Here is a 15,992-nt window from a genome sequence, read left to right as displayed (position 1 = left end):
CTTGTGTCACTCTCTTCATCTTTTCATCTCCAACTGGTCATGGCTGTGCCTCCCTGAACCTGCTCAGCTGAAGGTTTCTTTCTTTTAAAAGGGCGTTTTTCCTTCCCGCTGTCACCAACTGCTTGCTCAAAGTGGGCCATTTGATTTTGGGGGTTTTCTCTATATTATTGTAGCTTATTTACCTTACAAGACAAGACAAAGCCCATTGAGGCTACTATTGTTGTAATTTAGAGCTATACAAATCACAGTCAACTGAATTACCTTGAACTGAACTCATCTGTTAACATACGTGTAAGTTACAGTTGTATCATAGAGCTAAACTGACAGCATGTTTCTGAGTGGCTAACACAGGTCTGTTTTGGTCTGCTGTACCATCATACAGTGCAAATGTAAGACTATATGGAAAGTACCAGCTGTTCACAACCGCTAATGTAGCGTCCATTTTTAAACAGGTAAAAATTGTACTGTCTAATCTGATTTTAAGTAATCTGTGGTCATCTTTATCTTTTTACCTGATATAACACTTTAATAACAAAGGACAACATGTTGACCTCCAGTTATGGTCACTTATTCTAGGATAAAATTCTTTCAGCTGCGTTAAAACTGTGATACAAGTAACTACCTGTGATGCAACGATGCAGGGAAACAACAAAACAAAGAAAAAGAAAACTGAAAACTGCTACCATAAATATACCCGAGGAGTCTTTGGATTACTGAAAGAAACCAGCACAGATGGCAATCAATTAGCTTCTTCACATATTGTTGCAAAACCACAAAAAACCTACAATTCTTTCAAAGACAGACATCAAAGGACATATGCTTCCATTTTTCTTCGTGAGAGACTAAACGTTTACAGATTGAGCAAAGAAGGCTGAAGTGCTTAAACTTTTCCAAAAGTTTTTTTCTGCTGAGCAAGCTTCAAAAAACAAACAAAACTAAACACACAAAAAACATGAACTATATTTAAAGATGACATACAGAAAAAAAAATAAAGTTCTCTTTGGAATCTGTGTTCACAAAAGTGGGACCTAAGGGTCATGGCCCTGCTTCTCCATCACTTCACTTCCTGTTAGTATTAACAATTCTGGCTCATTAAAACATGTAACTCAGTTATGTGTCTCATTACTATAAAAACCTATGAATAAAGCACGATATATCAAGAATACAGATACTGCCTGACAACGCATAATACACATGAATACATATAATATTGCCATTCTGCATTGTAAAATGTGGAAACATTATCAAATGGTACCTGGAAGTCTTGTAACTGCAAAAATTGTGACTATTTGTAGACCCAATGAATTCTACAGACAAAAGACCTCACAGTTCTGCGATGGAATTGACATAAAGGCAACAATATACAAACAGAAATATGAAGCAGATGGTATTTGCTGACAAACTTTAATAAAAGCTGTGTTTCTTCTTTTGCAAGTAGAAGAAAAGAGAGCTACATTCTACTTATAGTACACTACTTATCTCTATAAGTTAATACCATTTTTAATATCCTGACACCAGCACCCTCAGCAGACTACCTGACACAGTATTTATATCAGCAGTTCCAAATTCTTTTCTGTTCTGGTCTATTTTTTTTTTTATCTGACTAAATAAATAGGTATATAACAACTACTGCCTGTCATGGGAATGATATGGTTGAGCGGTTTCTCAGTCCTGCACCAAGTCTAAAATGTTTGGGCATGCTGGCCTCCAGTGGCCAAATACAGGGCTAACATGGAAGAGGAAAAACGCTCTGGTTTCTTCCAAAAAAGGCAGTACAGAGGTCTAAACACAAGATGGTGACAAACACAAACAAGCAAAAAGGGTTCATTTATCTGGTTTATCCGGTCAGTGAGAACCTCAAATCCACATTTTTGAAAGTGTTCCAGATGCAAACATTTTAAACAAATCTTGTCTGAAGTTTTAATTGCATCCACAGATCATTACACCTTCAGCTAAACAGCAAAAAGGGGTCTCAACGACCATGGCCGCTCCTCAGGAAGCACAAAGCCTGTCTTGCCTCATTACCCACAGTCAGGGAGGTCATCTGTGGGAGGTTAGGGGAACTTTCCTAGCAGCAAGATTCCATGAAGTAGTTACATGTGTTTAACAAACATCGACCCCAGCTGCCAGCACCAGATTCCAATAACACGCTGCAAAGATTCAGAGATGAAGATGGCTAAAAAGATGATATTGGATTCCTTATCCAATACCAGCCACAATAAAACATCATAAAAGCACGTGGTAGTTCTGCTGTAGGTGGTAAATAGTGTCCTGTTGCTAGATCAAGGGAAATTCTGAATCCATAGTGTCCAATTTAATAAATATTAACAGATAGTGCAAAAATTTGTTTGCAGATATACATGCTGACCACAGACGCTAGTCATACATCGCCTGTTTTGCTGATATGTCAGTGTCAGTCAATACTGGCTGACAGCAGCAGACAGTTGATATATCAGCACATCCCTATAGAGATCAACACTTCCACCCATTCTGCAATTCATATGAACAAAGATGCTAAAAAAAAAAAAACACTCGAGTGTGATCCCAGAACAGGATGATAGCCACAGCTGAGTGCTGTTTCGTTTTGTTTTATTTCTTTCTGTATGACTCCAGCCCCGATGTCTCAGTGACACCTCCCAAAAACAACTCGGTATTTTCATTTCACAGATGCTCTATATTTTGTTCTATATCTCCTCAGCCCTCTGTCTGCATCCAGGCAAATGATTTAAAGCAGAGAAGCAAGCGAAGAAGCAAACCAGAAGTCCCGCAGAGAAGCGCATATTTAAAATGCTGCTCTGGCACCACTGTGAGGCTACTACAGTGTGTGTGTCTAGCTGTGAATATAGGACTGAAGTGCCCTGAGGCCCAGCAGGCCTGTGCCTGGGCACTGCACTGTGCAGGCAGGCGCCAACCCTGCATAACTGAATAGCTGCCCAAACCACGACCTGCAGCAGGTCAATCTCTTTGATACATCAAAGCATCCTGACAGGATACACAAATCAACAGTAGCAATGGAAATTAGGGCAGAGAACATGAACATTTTGCAAACAGCCACACCAAAAGTGATGAGGGGGCACAATCTACAAGTTCATTTATTTTCTTTATCCCCCCAGTAGGAAAGATAAAGGCTAAGAAAACAAATGTGAGAAAAGATGCATTTACCCTTTTTCTCATTATACATAATGAACATCAATCTCTGTATATACACTGTATAAAGCACATGTACTAAATCTCTAAAGGGAAGCTATAATCTACAGTGTTTTGTCTTAAAAAGGCATCCAGACAAACAGCATTTTCCAGCACCTGTTGGAACCACGTGGAAAAACTGGTCGGGCCATTCTGTCTGTGGACTTTCCATTTTTAGCAGAACGACCACAAATTGCTGCATCATGTCCCTTGCACACTTTTTTTCCCCTTTCGGTCAGTGACAGTGGAGCTTAACTATCGAAATAACACTCGTGATAACAAAAAGGCAATATACTCTAAAAACAAAGCTGTCAAAAGGACATGTTTCAAGTCCACAACAAGTTTCACGTCAGGTCAAAAAGCCGATCTTTTTGACATTTCTTGCTTTTTTTGACATTGTAAGTCAATTAAACTGTTCATCCTCTCTACATGAAGGTAAATCACTCAAACAAATGACACAAAAGTTGCCACTTTGAAGTAACTTTCATGACTGAAATAAATAAGAACAACAGCTCAGTTACATAAACACCTTCAAATCTGAGTTTGCAAATTAGGTGCCAAAGATTGGACCCTCACTGAGAAGAGAACTGTGGAAGGGCGTTTTATCTTAATGATCAAGGAAAATGATAAAGAGAACAGGGAAACCTTTGAGTTGTTCACTAGGCAGGCAGATAGACTCCTGTCCCTTAGCTTTTCTACTTTCTGAAGAAGTGCTACTAAAGTGGAGATAAAAGGCGACACAAAGAACAATGGCAGCTGTGAAAAAAAAGGGACAGTGGTTTTTGGACACCCTTATACACATCACTGTGGGGGACAGTGACGCCAGTTGCGCAGTCACTTTCACCTCAGAGCAAACGTGAGGGACACTGCAATCTGTCATTACACCAAACCAGAGCTATATTTAGCCAGTGCTATCTTAAGAAAACTGCAGGCATTCATACTTTAAGGTCTGATCTCAGGAAGATCACATTTTAAATTCCCTATACAGGCTGACACCATGCACAGTCTCAGTAGGTGCAGCGCAACCGAAATACACAGGGAAGAAAACGCTGATTCAAAAATCCCAATTGCCTATTGTAAACAAGAGTTAAATGCACAAGTGAAATTGCCCTTCAAATTAAACATATTTATGTATATTTATCTTAACTACATTTTGCTGACTCTCAGAAGAACACCGACAAAAGAAAAGCACAAAAAGCAAAATGTGTAAAACCCTGAACAAGTCCAGTCTGGTTTGTTATAATCACAGGGAGTTTATGGCACTCACAGTGATGAATTATCCTCCAAGGTGCAATCTCCATAAACAATAGCTACCTGTTTGGCTACCATCTTTATACATGAGTCTTAGAAAACACATGGGAAGCGCGCACGATCGCTACTCCTCATCAGTTCACACAGGACGAAAAAAATGGCAAAAATACTGACTCATGTTGCAACAACATCTTTTATATTGCTGACGTAAACAGAAGAAATACTATTTCTATATCCAAGCCGTGGACTGGGACTCTGATAGGGCCCAGGATGCCTGAGAGAAAAGCAAAATGATCACCTTGCAGTAAAGCTGAGTAAGAATGATCACCAAGTTTAATGGAACTATCAACAGATTATGATATTATGACTTAATTATAGCAGTGAAAAAAAGAACTCAGACTTTAGAGACAAAGGTATTAAAATGATGAAGCAGTGATAACTAGGAGAATAAAATATGTGAACACAAATGCCATTGGGCTTTTATCATATGCAATTGTATGCTCCAAGGGGAGGCTGTAAAATGTTGTGCAAGGAGTCTAATACAATCCAGTGAGTAAGTGAAGCACACGTTTGTTCGATGACAGGAATATTGAGGTGAGTTGATGAGGATATCCTTAACTTTTCTGTCAGGAAACGCTGCTGTTTTTGCTGCTGTTAGCTGCACTTAGCGAGTAAACTTTCTATGAGAATGGGAAAGTGTCATTTTTAGTACTGCGCATGCGTGAAACACAAGCCGATTCAACCTGCCTCATTTCTGTCTGCCGTTTATTTACTTAACGGCTCTTTGAAACGCCGCGGCAAAATGTCGAGGAAAAGCACAAAGTTTTTTAAATGGACTAACAATGAGGTGGAGTTGTTGCTGCGAGTAACACAAAAGTACAAAGTTGCAAAAGCAAGTGAGAAATGAAGAATTTGAAGAAAAGCTATCTGGAGCATGTACAAACTGATATTAATCTTTAATAGGGCTGTCAAAATTGAGAGCAAAAAAAACAACTGCAGTGTAATGCCTTCCACTATCTTAGTTTAATTGGTCACATGACTGCATCACATGACTAAAATGTGTCATCGTTTTCGAAAAGGCTCCAGGTTCGCTGTCCACACTGCGACACGAAAACGGCGTTTTCAAATGTATCCGCTTTGGAGAGCGTTTTCAAAATGCTCCGTTTTCCTTGACCGAAAACACCGTCTCAGTGTGGACGGAAGGCCAAAACAGAGAGAAAAAGATGGGTTTTCAAACGAAAATCTATTAGTGTGGACATGGCCTCCCTCTCTCTCCACATAGCACTGTTGCCTCCAGTGAAAGTCCTGACACCCCTCCCCCAACTATCACTTTCACTCACAACTAGGTTCAGAGGCAAATTAGGAGACTCCACTCCGGCAAGTCTGCTGGACCAGACAGGGTGAGTCCCCGCATCCTCAAGGCTCAATCGTGTCTACACCCATCTGGACCAGCCGGCAAGCACTGTGAGGGTGATGTTTTTTGACTTTTCCAGTGCATTCAACACCATCAGGCCAACCCTCCTGGGTGATAAACTAAGAGAGATGCAGGTGGATGCTTCTCTGGTGTCCTGGATTGTTGATTACCTGACAGGAAGACCACAATATGTACCTCTTCCACAGTGTGTGTCTGACAAGATAATCAGCAACACAGGGGCACCACAAGGGACCGTCCTCTCCCCCTTCCCTCTTCCCCCTCTACACCACAGACTTCAACCACTGCACAGAGACCTGCCATCTTCAGAAGTTTTCTGTTGACTCTGCGGTGGTTGGATGCATGAGCAAGGGTGATGAGTCAGAGTACCGGGCTGTGGTTGACTCCTTTGTCACGTGGTGCAAGCAGAATCATCTGCAGCTCAACGTGGCAAACACCATGGAATTGATTGTGGATTTTAGGAAGACCAGGAAAACCTTGACCCCTGTTTCAATCCAGAGGATCAATGTGGACATTGTGGAGAACTATAAATACCTCGGAGTACACAAAAAACTGGACTGGGTTAAAAACACCACTTCACTTTACAGGAAAGGCCAGAGCCGTCTCTATTTTCTGAAGCAGCTGAGGTCCTTCAACATCTGTTGGACAATGTTCAGGATTTTCTATGAGTCTGTTGTGGCCAGTGCTATCCACTATGTTGTTGCATGCTGGGGCAGCAGGTTGAGGAAAGCAGATGCCAACAGACTAAATAAACTGATCCGCAAGGCCAGTAATGTTGTGGGGATGGAGCTGGACTCCCTTAGGGTGGTGTCGGAGAGGAGGATGTTGTTCAAGATAAAAACAATGTTGGATAATACCTCCCACCCACTCCATGACTTGCTGGCAAGCCACAGGAGTACATTCAGTGAGAGCTGAGATTACCAAAAAGCAACACTGAAGGACACACAGGATAAATAAGCATGTTTACAAATGTTTTTGTGTGTTCGAGATCTCACTTCAGTCCAGGAGAAGAGGCTTGAGGTGAGGAGGGGACACAAGAGCAGGGAGAGAGCAGTTTTGGAGGAGGAGAACGACATGATGAAAATGTACAAATGTTAAATGGTCATATATATGAAAGAGCTATTTGTGATTTTTTAATTTAAAGATGTTTACTATGTACAGTGGCTTGCAAAAGTATTTGGCCCCCTTGAACTTTTCCACATTTTGTCACATTACAGCCACAAACATAAATCAATTTTATTGGAATTCCACGTGAAAGACCAATACAAAGTGGTGTACACGTGAGAAGTGGAACCAAAATCATACATGATTCCAAACATTTTTTACAAATAAATAACTGAAAAGTGGGGTGTGCGTAATTATTCAGCCCCCTGAGTCAATACTTTGTAGAACCACCTTTTGCTGCAATTAAGCTGCCAGTCTTTTAGGGTATGTCTCTACCAGCTTTGCACATCTAGAGACTGAAATCCTTGCCCATTCTTCTTTGCAAAACAGCTCCAGCTCAGTCAGATTAGATGGACAGCGTTTGTGAACAGCAGTTGTCAGATCTTGCCACAGATTTGCATTTCAAGTTATAAAAATTTACTCAACATGTCTGTGGTTTTTTTACAGTAAAAAATACTACTAAGTTCTTTGTGTGATTTCAGATCAGTAATACTAATGCAGTATGTCAGTGAAAAAACAACTAAATTCAGTTGAGCTGAAAAGAATGATACCAAACAAGGCAAGGGGAAAAAATCTAATTTGAGGGTAAAATACAAATGTAAACTCAAAAGGAGTCAAAAATGGGCAGTTGTATTTCAGACCTCAGAGGGTTAATTCAACAAATCATGAAAAATTAGATTTAAATTTTTGTTCATGACAGTGCAGATTTCTGACATTTTATGTAATTTAAGCATGTAACAATGTGATTGTTTTCTAACAAAAAACAGTGTGAAACTTAAGTTAGACTTGTGTTTGTAAAGCAACCACCCAATGTTGTGTAGCTTTCTGGATTTTATACTTATTGGGCTACATATTTATTTATTATACAGGCTATACAGTACATAAAATCAAAACTCACTTGTTTTATGTAACTAAAGTGTTTAATTATGTGGGCTACAGACAATAATTAAGTTATAGACTATATTTATATGAAAAACGTGTGTACCTCCTGCATTTGACTCATTTTAACCACATGTAACCACCTGCATATGTGTTTGAAAAAAAAAAAGGCTTTGATTTTGCCCCCCCATTTGATTTCTTTGCCACCCTCATGCCACCCTAAGAAAATTTCTCTAGATCCGCCCCTGAGTGGGTGGGAGTTATTATCCAACATTGTCTTTATCTTGGACAACATCCTCCTCTTTTGCAAGCCACTGTATGTGGTGGTAATGTCCTTCTTGGCCACTGTGTTCAAGATGGTGAGGCAACATGACGGCTTCTGGTGCACGCTCCTTATTTTCAAAATAATAATTCAAAGTTTTGGAGAATGGATCACTTTGGTGGAAGACGTGATTACACACCAACGAATATATTCATGAGGACACTGTTCCTTTTTTCCTATTAAACAACTTCAAAAAATTACTTGCCGCACTTTTAAATGAATGACACAAGTGTCATTTACTAAGATTAAAAGCAGGCAATTTACTCCTTTTTTCTGTATTGTTTAAAAGTTCATGATAATCAATTTAGAGAATACTCACAAATGTCAGTCCTGTAGGCCTATAGGTAGCTATTGGTTCTTCACCCTGAATGCTTAGAGCTGAGCCTCACATTTTAGTTATTCAGTACATATTTAAACTATTTTTATATACATATACAATGCAATCCAAACTCATATTTATTGCATTGTTCACAACAACAATTAAAAGCAGCAAGGCGGGCTATTAAAGACATAATTCAATTCAATTTTATTTATATAGCGCCAAATCACAACAAAAGTCGCCTCAAGGCGCTTCATAGGTACAGAGAAAAACCCAACAATCATATGACCCCCTATGAGCAAGCACTTTGGCGACAGTGGGAAGGAAAAACCCTTTTTAACAGGAAGAAACCTCCGGCAGAACCAGGCTCAGGGAGGGGCGGCCATCTGCTGCGACCGGTTGGGGTGAGAGAAGGAAGACATATTGAGCTGAGTGCAACTATTGTCTTCTCACAATATGAGAACAGTTAATGAAGTCTTTGGTGGGACGCGCTTTAATCACACTCCAAGCTGCTGCTCAGTTAAGTTTTTACGACTCTCAGAGCAAAAGAAACAAGAGGCTCCTTTTGCTGATGTCAGATGGAACTGATGTTAAAAGTAAGTCAGAGCTCATTCTCTGTATTCCCCCCAAAAAAAGTGCGATTATCGTTCCTTTCAGAGCAGCGACTATACGCTTATTTTAAATTTTTAAGACTGAAATCTACTGATCACACTCTAACATCCAACCACATGAGCAATTACCATTATTTTATCCTTGTTTAAGATATGGCAGCGTCATTCATCCTCCAAGGAAAACCTGATGGAAGCTAAACTAGCAGTTCATTAGGAGGCTGCTGTTTATTTGACGCAGCGCAGAACATGCCTCATCTGTTATGTTGTACGCAAAACACATATTTAGCTTATCTGTGAGCAAACATGGGGCTGATCAAAGAAAGGCGCCACCACAACATCATTTGGCAAGTCAGACATAACACTGTGCATCCCCACCCTGATGTGGGGAACGTCACGCAGTGGAACATACGTATACATTTGTTTAAAAGACAATGACAAAGGGACTCCAGTGCCAAACAGATCATTTTAAAACATGAAAATAGCATAACACTAACAGACGAGACCCAGGACTTAGAAGTCAGCTGTGGATTTTGTGGTGTTTCTCTAGCTCTGTCACTGGAGACACAGACGGGAGGGGTGAATGTAAATATTGCGTGTCCTGAATACACATATGGGAGCAGCAAACTGTAAACACACATACATGTAAATCCATCATGTCTAACTATTCAACAAACAATAAACAACAGATCATGTGCAGTGCTGGATCTGATGATGCTTAAAAAGTAACTGGACAAGTTAAATAACCAAAAATAAAATGTTCATTTCTAGTACTTGGTTGAAAACCCTTTGCTGCCAATGACAGCCCGAAGTCTTGAACTCACGGACATCACCAGATCCTTCGTTTCCTCCTTTTTAATGCTCTGCCAGGCCTTTACTGCAGAAGCTTTCAGTTGCTGTTTGTTTGTGGGCCTTTGAGTTCGAAGTTTAGTGAACAACTGAAATCCACTCTCAGTTGGGTTACAATCAGCTGACTGACTTGGTCATTCAAGAATATTCCACTTTTTTGCTTTAATAAACTCCTAGCTTGCTTTGGCTGTATGCTTTTGGTCATTGTCCATCTGCATTATGAAATGCCGCCCAATCAGTTTGACTGCATTTAGCTGTATTTGACCAGACAGTGTGTTTCTGAACACCTCAGAATTTATTCTGTAAAGCCATCACAGTGCCTTTACAGATGATGTGGTATGCTTTGGATCATGAGCTGTTCCACGCCTTCTCCATACTTTTTTGTTGCCATCATTCTGGTATTGATCCCTGTTTCATATGTCCAAAGAATGTTTTTCTTCAACTGTGCTGGCTTTCTTAGATCCTTAGATGTTTCTTTTTTTTAGCAAGTTCAATATAGCCTTTCTATTCTCAAGTTTTATGAGTGGCTTGCACGTTGCAGTGAACCCTCTGTCAATTCTTACTTTAACGCAGTTCTCTTTATGGTACACTTGGATATCAATATGCCTACCTCCTGGAGAGTGTTGTTCACTTGGCTGGCTGCTGTTAAGGGGTTTCGCTTCACCATGGAAATGATTCTGCGATCATCCACAAGTGTTGTCCTCCATGAACATAAGTTCAGTAGTGCTTTCTTTCTTTCTCAGAAAATGTAACAAACTGTAGATTTTGCCACTCCTAATATTGTAGCAATTTCTGAGATGTATTTTTTTCTTATTTTCACAGCTTAAGTATGCCTTTTTTCACCTGCATGGAGAGCTTGACTGCATGTGGTCTGTTTACAGCAAAATCTTCAAACACCACACCTCACATAAAACTCCAGGCCTTGCTTAATTGATAATGGCTATACAAAGCAATTGCCCATACCGGCCCATGAAATGCCATTAAATCGTGTGTCTAATTACTTTTGGTCATGTTAAGGAGCTGAAACACCTAAATCCTTCATCCAATTTCAGTGATGTAAGCTGAGAGTCTACACATTATGTCCATCTCCATTATATAAATGCATTGTGCAATAAATGCACAGTGTCAATGTCCAAATATATATGGGCCTAACTGTATGTACTGCTTGTGTTTTTCTATCACTGGAGAGAGACAGCAAAGTAGTGTAAAACCTCATCTTGCTGAACTCCATTACAGAAAATGGCAGAAAATAAATCAGGCACAGAGTGCCTAAAGTGACTAAGGGAACAAAAACACAGTGATCATGGTAAGGTATATAATTAAAGTACAACACATCACACACTCTTTCTGTCTCGTGCTGCTGTGGTACTCTTAGTAGTCAAAATCTGAAACTGAATCAAAAAACTTCAATGTGCACTCTGCAGCATTTAAGAAATACTTTAATAAAATAATTTAATTCCCAATGTATTAATGTCTTGGAGTATAAAACATACAAAATAATTCTCATCTTTCTCAAGAACCATTTGAATTTCCTCTCTAATCCAAAATGGTTGAAGAGTTACAGTAATGGGAAGCACACATGGTAAAATCTACACCGCGTTCCAAATTATTATGCAAATTGTGTTTAAGTGTCATAAAGACTAAATAAGTTGTTTTTCAATTAAACCCATGGATGGAATTGTGTCTCAGGGCTCTTTGGATGACTGAAATCAATCTCGGACACCTATGATCATTAGTTTGCCAGGTGAGCCCAATTAAAGGAAAAACTACTTAAGAAGGATGTTCCACATTATTAAGCAGACCACCATTTTCAAGCAATATAGGAAGGAAATAGGATCTCTCTGCTGCTGAAAAGTGTGAAATAGTTGAATGCCTTGGACATGTAATGAAAAACTTAGCTATTTCATGAAAACTTAAGCGTGATCACCATAATGTTAAGAGATTTGTGGCTGAGTCAGAGCACACATGGGTTCGTGCAGATAAAGGCACAATGATGAAGGTTTCTGCCAGACAAATACATCAGATTAAGACAGCAGCTGCTAAAAGGCCATTACAAAGCAGCAAACAGATATTTGAAGCTGCTGGAGCCCTGCGAACATCAAGGTGTAGAATCCTCCAGAGACTTGCAGTTGTGCATAAACCTTCTATTTGGCCACCCCTAACCAATGCTCACAAGCAGAAACGGCTGCAGTGGGCCCAGAACTACATGAAGACTAATTTTCAAACGGTCCTGTTCACTGATGAGTGCCATACAACCCTGGATGGTCCAGATGGATTCAGTGGTGGATGGTTGGTGGACGACCACCATGTCCCAACAAGCGTGCAACATCAGCAGTGAGGTGGTAGAGTCATATTTTGAGCCAGAGCTGGTCGGCCCCTTTAGGGTCCCTGAAGGTGTGAAAATGACCTCTGCAAAGTATGTGTAGTTTCTGACTGACCACTTTCTTCCATGGTAGAAAGAGAAGAACTGTGCCTTCTGCAACACAACCATCTTCATGCAAGACAATGCACCATCTCATGCTACAAGGAATACCTGTGCATCATTGGCTGCTATCGGCATAAAAGAAGAGAAAATCATGGTGTGGCCTCTATTCTTCCCTGTCCTCAATCATATTGAGAACCTTTGGAGCATCCTCAAGCAAAAAGCTATGAAGGTGGGAGGCAGTTCACATCCAAACAGCAGCTCTGGGAGGCTATTCTGACATCCTGCAAAGACATTCAAGTAGAAACTTTCCAAAAACTCACAAGTTCCATGGATGCAAGAATTGTAAAACTGCTATCAAATAAGGGGTCCTATGTTAATATGTAACTTGACCTGGTAAGATGTTTTTGATTGAAATAGCTTTTGATTTCAGTAAAATTGATCTACTAATGCTGCAAATTCTACAAATAACCATTTTGAGTTCTTTACTCAAATTATACCGACTCAAATTATACCGACTGTCATTTGAATTGACTGCTCAGGAAAATCAGAGGAAAATATCATTTGTATAATAATTTGGAATGCGGTGTAGGTGGAGCTGATTTTTCTGTCTGTGTTCAGACAGCAGTACCTTGTGAATGCTTTACTGCGATACACTAAATATCCCGATAAAGCACATTTCTCTGCTTTCTAAATCTGTTTGAAATCTGTTTCTTGCACAAACTGTAAAGAAGTTATGATCTTTTTATTTTTTTTGTATGTCCCATCCGGCACTGTAGCAATCAGAGTTATTGTCTGAAGGCCAAGAAAAATGCCCAACAGATTTATTTTCCCAAGTAGACCATTACAGCTTTTGCTATACTGGTCCACTTGATTGTCATATTTTATTTGACATTCATTATTATTATTATCATTATTGTTATTATTATTACTATTATTGTTATTATTATTATTATTATTATTATTATTAGTAGTAGTAGTAGTAGTAGTAGTAGTAGTAGTACTAGTAGTATTTATTTATTATTATTTTATTCATTTACTTTTTTTTGATTTTGAGTTATTACAATCAGAAAGGACAGGATCGGGGGCCAGGAAAGAGAAAGAAAGAGTTTGGGAAGAGGGTTAACAGAAGGAGAGGGGAAGAAAAAGAGAGGAGAAGAGGGATAGAGAAAGAAAAGACACTGAAAAGCTGCTTGATCACCTGCTGAGAGAAAAAAAACCTACCCTAGAAAAGATTCAACCTTTACCCGCTTTACAATGGTTACACAGTCAACTTTTACAATAACTGACATTAAGCATTAGCTGTAAAATCAGCTTTTTTTACTCAATATTACAACTACGTTTGCAACAGTAAGCAGATGAGAATGGGTAAGTGTGCATGTTTTCAGGTTCCGTCCTTCCTTCTTCTCGTTCCAACTTCTTCAAGGTTTGGTGTTGGCACAATAAAGACACAAACAAAGATGTCATATTCAATCAACTTGCTACTTTGCAAACTAATTTAGCCTTGTGGTATGGATGACTTCATCATCCAACTTAAATCTTTATAAAGCTGTAAAAACATGGATACAGTTGCTGTGTCAACATACAAGTGGCACATGTACGCACTCACTTCATAACAGCACAGAGCGATGGATGCATAGAAAAACACTGTGACAAGCTAGATAGTAATATAGTTACTGATTACAATAAAAGTCTATCAGGATTATATAAGAGTGCAGACAGCTGAATGGTGATTTGTCTCTAGAAAAAGCTGTAGTCTAAAAGACCAGGGTTTAGGAAAATGTTGCAAAAGTGTAATAGGATTCTGCTTTGAAGGATTACAATCACACCATAAACCATGGGATTTTGGTTAGGAGCCTTCAGATGCAGAAAGCAGCCACGCTATCAGACATAGGATGCTCCAAACAATTCTTCTGAGCTAAACAAATTCAGTAGTGAATTTAGCAGTGGACGCTGAGGTGAATGAGTGGTCAGAGACGTGGTGAATTTGATGAGAGCATTTTGGTATTTTTGCAGCTTAATACTATGTTTGAAATGAAACTGCAGACTTTAAAGCAATCTTATTTTGGATTTGCTGGATTACCATAAAAACCAGAGCACATGCCACTTCACCAAGGCTGTCCCTCATTTTACTGAGAAAATTAGGCATTACTTTATTTCACTTGCTCCACCTCTCCTGGGTGATACTTGCTGACTTCAAACTAGCAGCTGAATTACACATGTGTATATTGCTAATAAAATTCGAGCAAAAACAAAGCAGCGGTTTCAAAATATTGTCAATGAAAACTAGTAGTATTTACTACCGTACTTCTCCCTATCGCTCACAGCTGCAGTTGGCCTCTTCCTTCTGCTGTGAATTACATTAAAAGTGTTTTGTCCACATACTCGAAACCAATGGCCTGAGAGTTGTAAGAAGGTCCAAGTAATTATAGGGTCAAGGAGGGTTGGACAAGTTCACCTAACCAGTGGTCATTACAGTCCAAAGCCCCCTGTTTGATGCATGGGAGCGCAGCAAACCATTCATGACTGACCAGCTATTATAAACCTATAATAGAAAGAAGCCAAATAATCCATCAAATCATCCGAACCAAGTTTCAAAGACTCACATGCTGGGAAAAGGTGTGACAGTACATAAAGTTTCTGGTTTAGCAAAGGAAGCTAAAAGCAAAACTGAAAACCTCTTTTGTTTTCCTATTTTTTAGAAAATGAAAATATGCTAAAGTAGCTACAGTAACAGGTTCTAAGTCTTCTTGTATCAGTTCGTGCATTCAGTTCAGTATCAGGCACTTAAATGCCTAATGCTGTGAATAAGAAAAGTGCCTGAGCTGGTTAAACAACATTTATCTAGACACAGACTCATGTGCTGGGTCAGACACCATAATCTACTTGCAAGTTTTGGCCATGTCCACACTAATACGTTTTTGTTTGAAAACACATCTTTTTCTCTCTGTTTTGGCCTTCCGTCCACACTGAGATGGCGTTTTTGGTCAAGGAAAACACAGCGTTTTGAAAACGCTCTCCAAAGCGGATACAGTCGCAGTGTGGACAGTGAATGCGGAGCCTTTTCAAAAACAATAGCGTATTTTAGTCATGTGTTGCAGTCATGTGACCAATTAAACTAAGATTACAGAGGGCATTATACAGCAATTGTTTTGTTTGCTCTCAATTTTGACAGCCCTATTAAAGATTAATATCAGTTTGTACATGCTCCAGAAAGCTTTTCTTCAAAATCTTTAATTCTCACTCGCTTTTGCAACTTTGTACTTTTGTGTTACTCGCAGCAACAACTCCACCTCATTGTTAGTCCATTTAAAAAACTCAGTGCTTTTCCTCGACATTTTGCCGCAATGTTTCAAAGAGCCGTTAAGTAAATAAACGGCAGACAGTTTCACCCACGCGCAATACAGGAATGCAGCGTTTTCGATTGTTTCAGTGTGGATGTACAACTATTCGGAAATGCTTGGAAATGATAGTATGGACGCGGACGAAAACGCCTATTTCAAATTTATCTGGATTAGTGTAGATGCAGCCTTTGTCTTAGAACCGCTGGCTAAAAAATG

General features: G+C 39.4%; 1 protein-coding gene across 1 annotated transcript in view; it reads right to left on the bottom strand.

Moving 5' to 3' along the window:
• The window catches only part of nt5dc1 (5'-nucleotidase domain containing 1), a 71,488-nt gene that overhangs the window by 27,016 nt on the left and 28,480 nt on the right, over positions 1 to 15,992 (bottom strand). The window lies entirely within an intron of this gene.

Source organism: Pelmatolapia mariae, linkage group LG15, assembly GCF_036321145.2.
Source record: "Pelmatolapia mariae isolate MD_Pm_ZW linkage group LG15, Pm_UMD_F_2, whole genome shotgun sequence".
NCBI lineage: Eukaryota > Metazoa > Chordata > Actinopteri > Cichliformes > Cichlidae > Pelmatolapia > Pelmatolapia mariae.
This window is presented reverse-complemented; position numbering and strand designations above follow the sequence as displayed.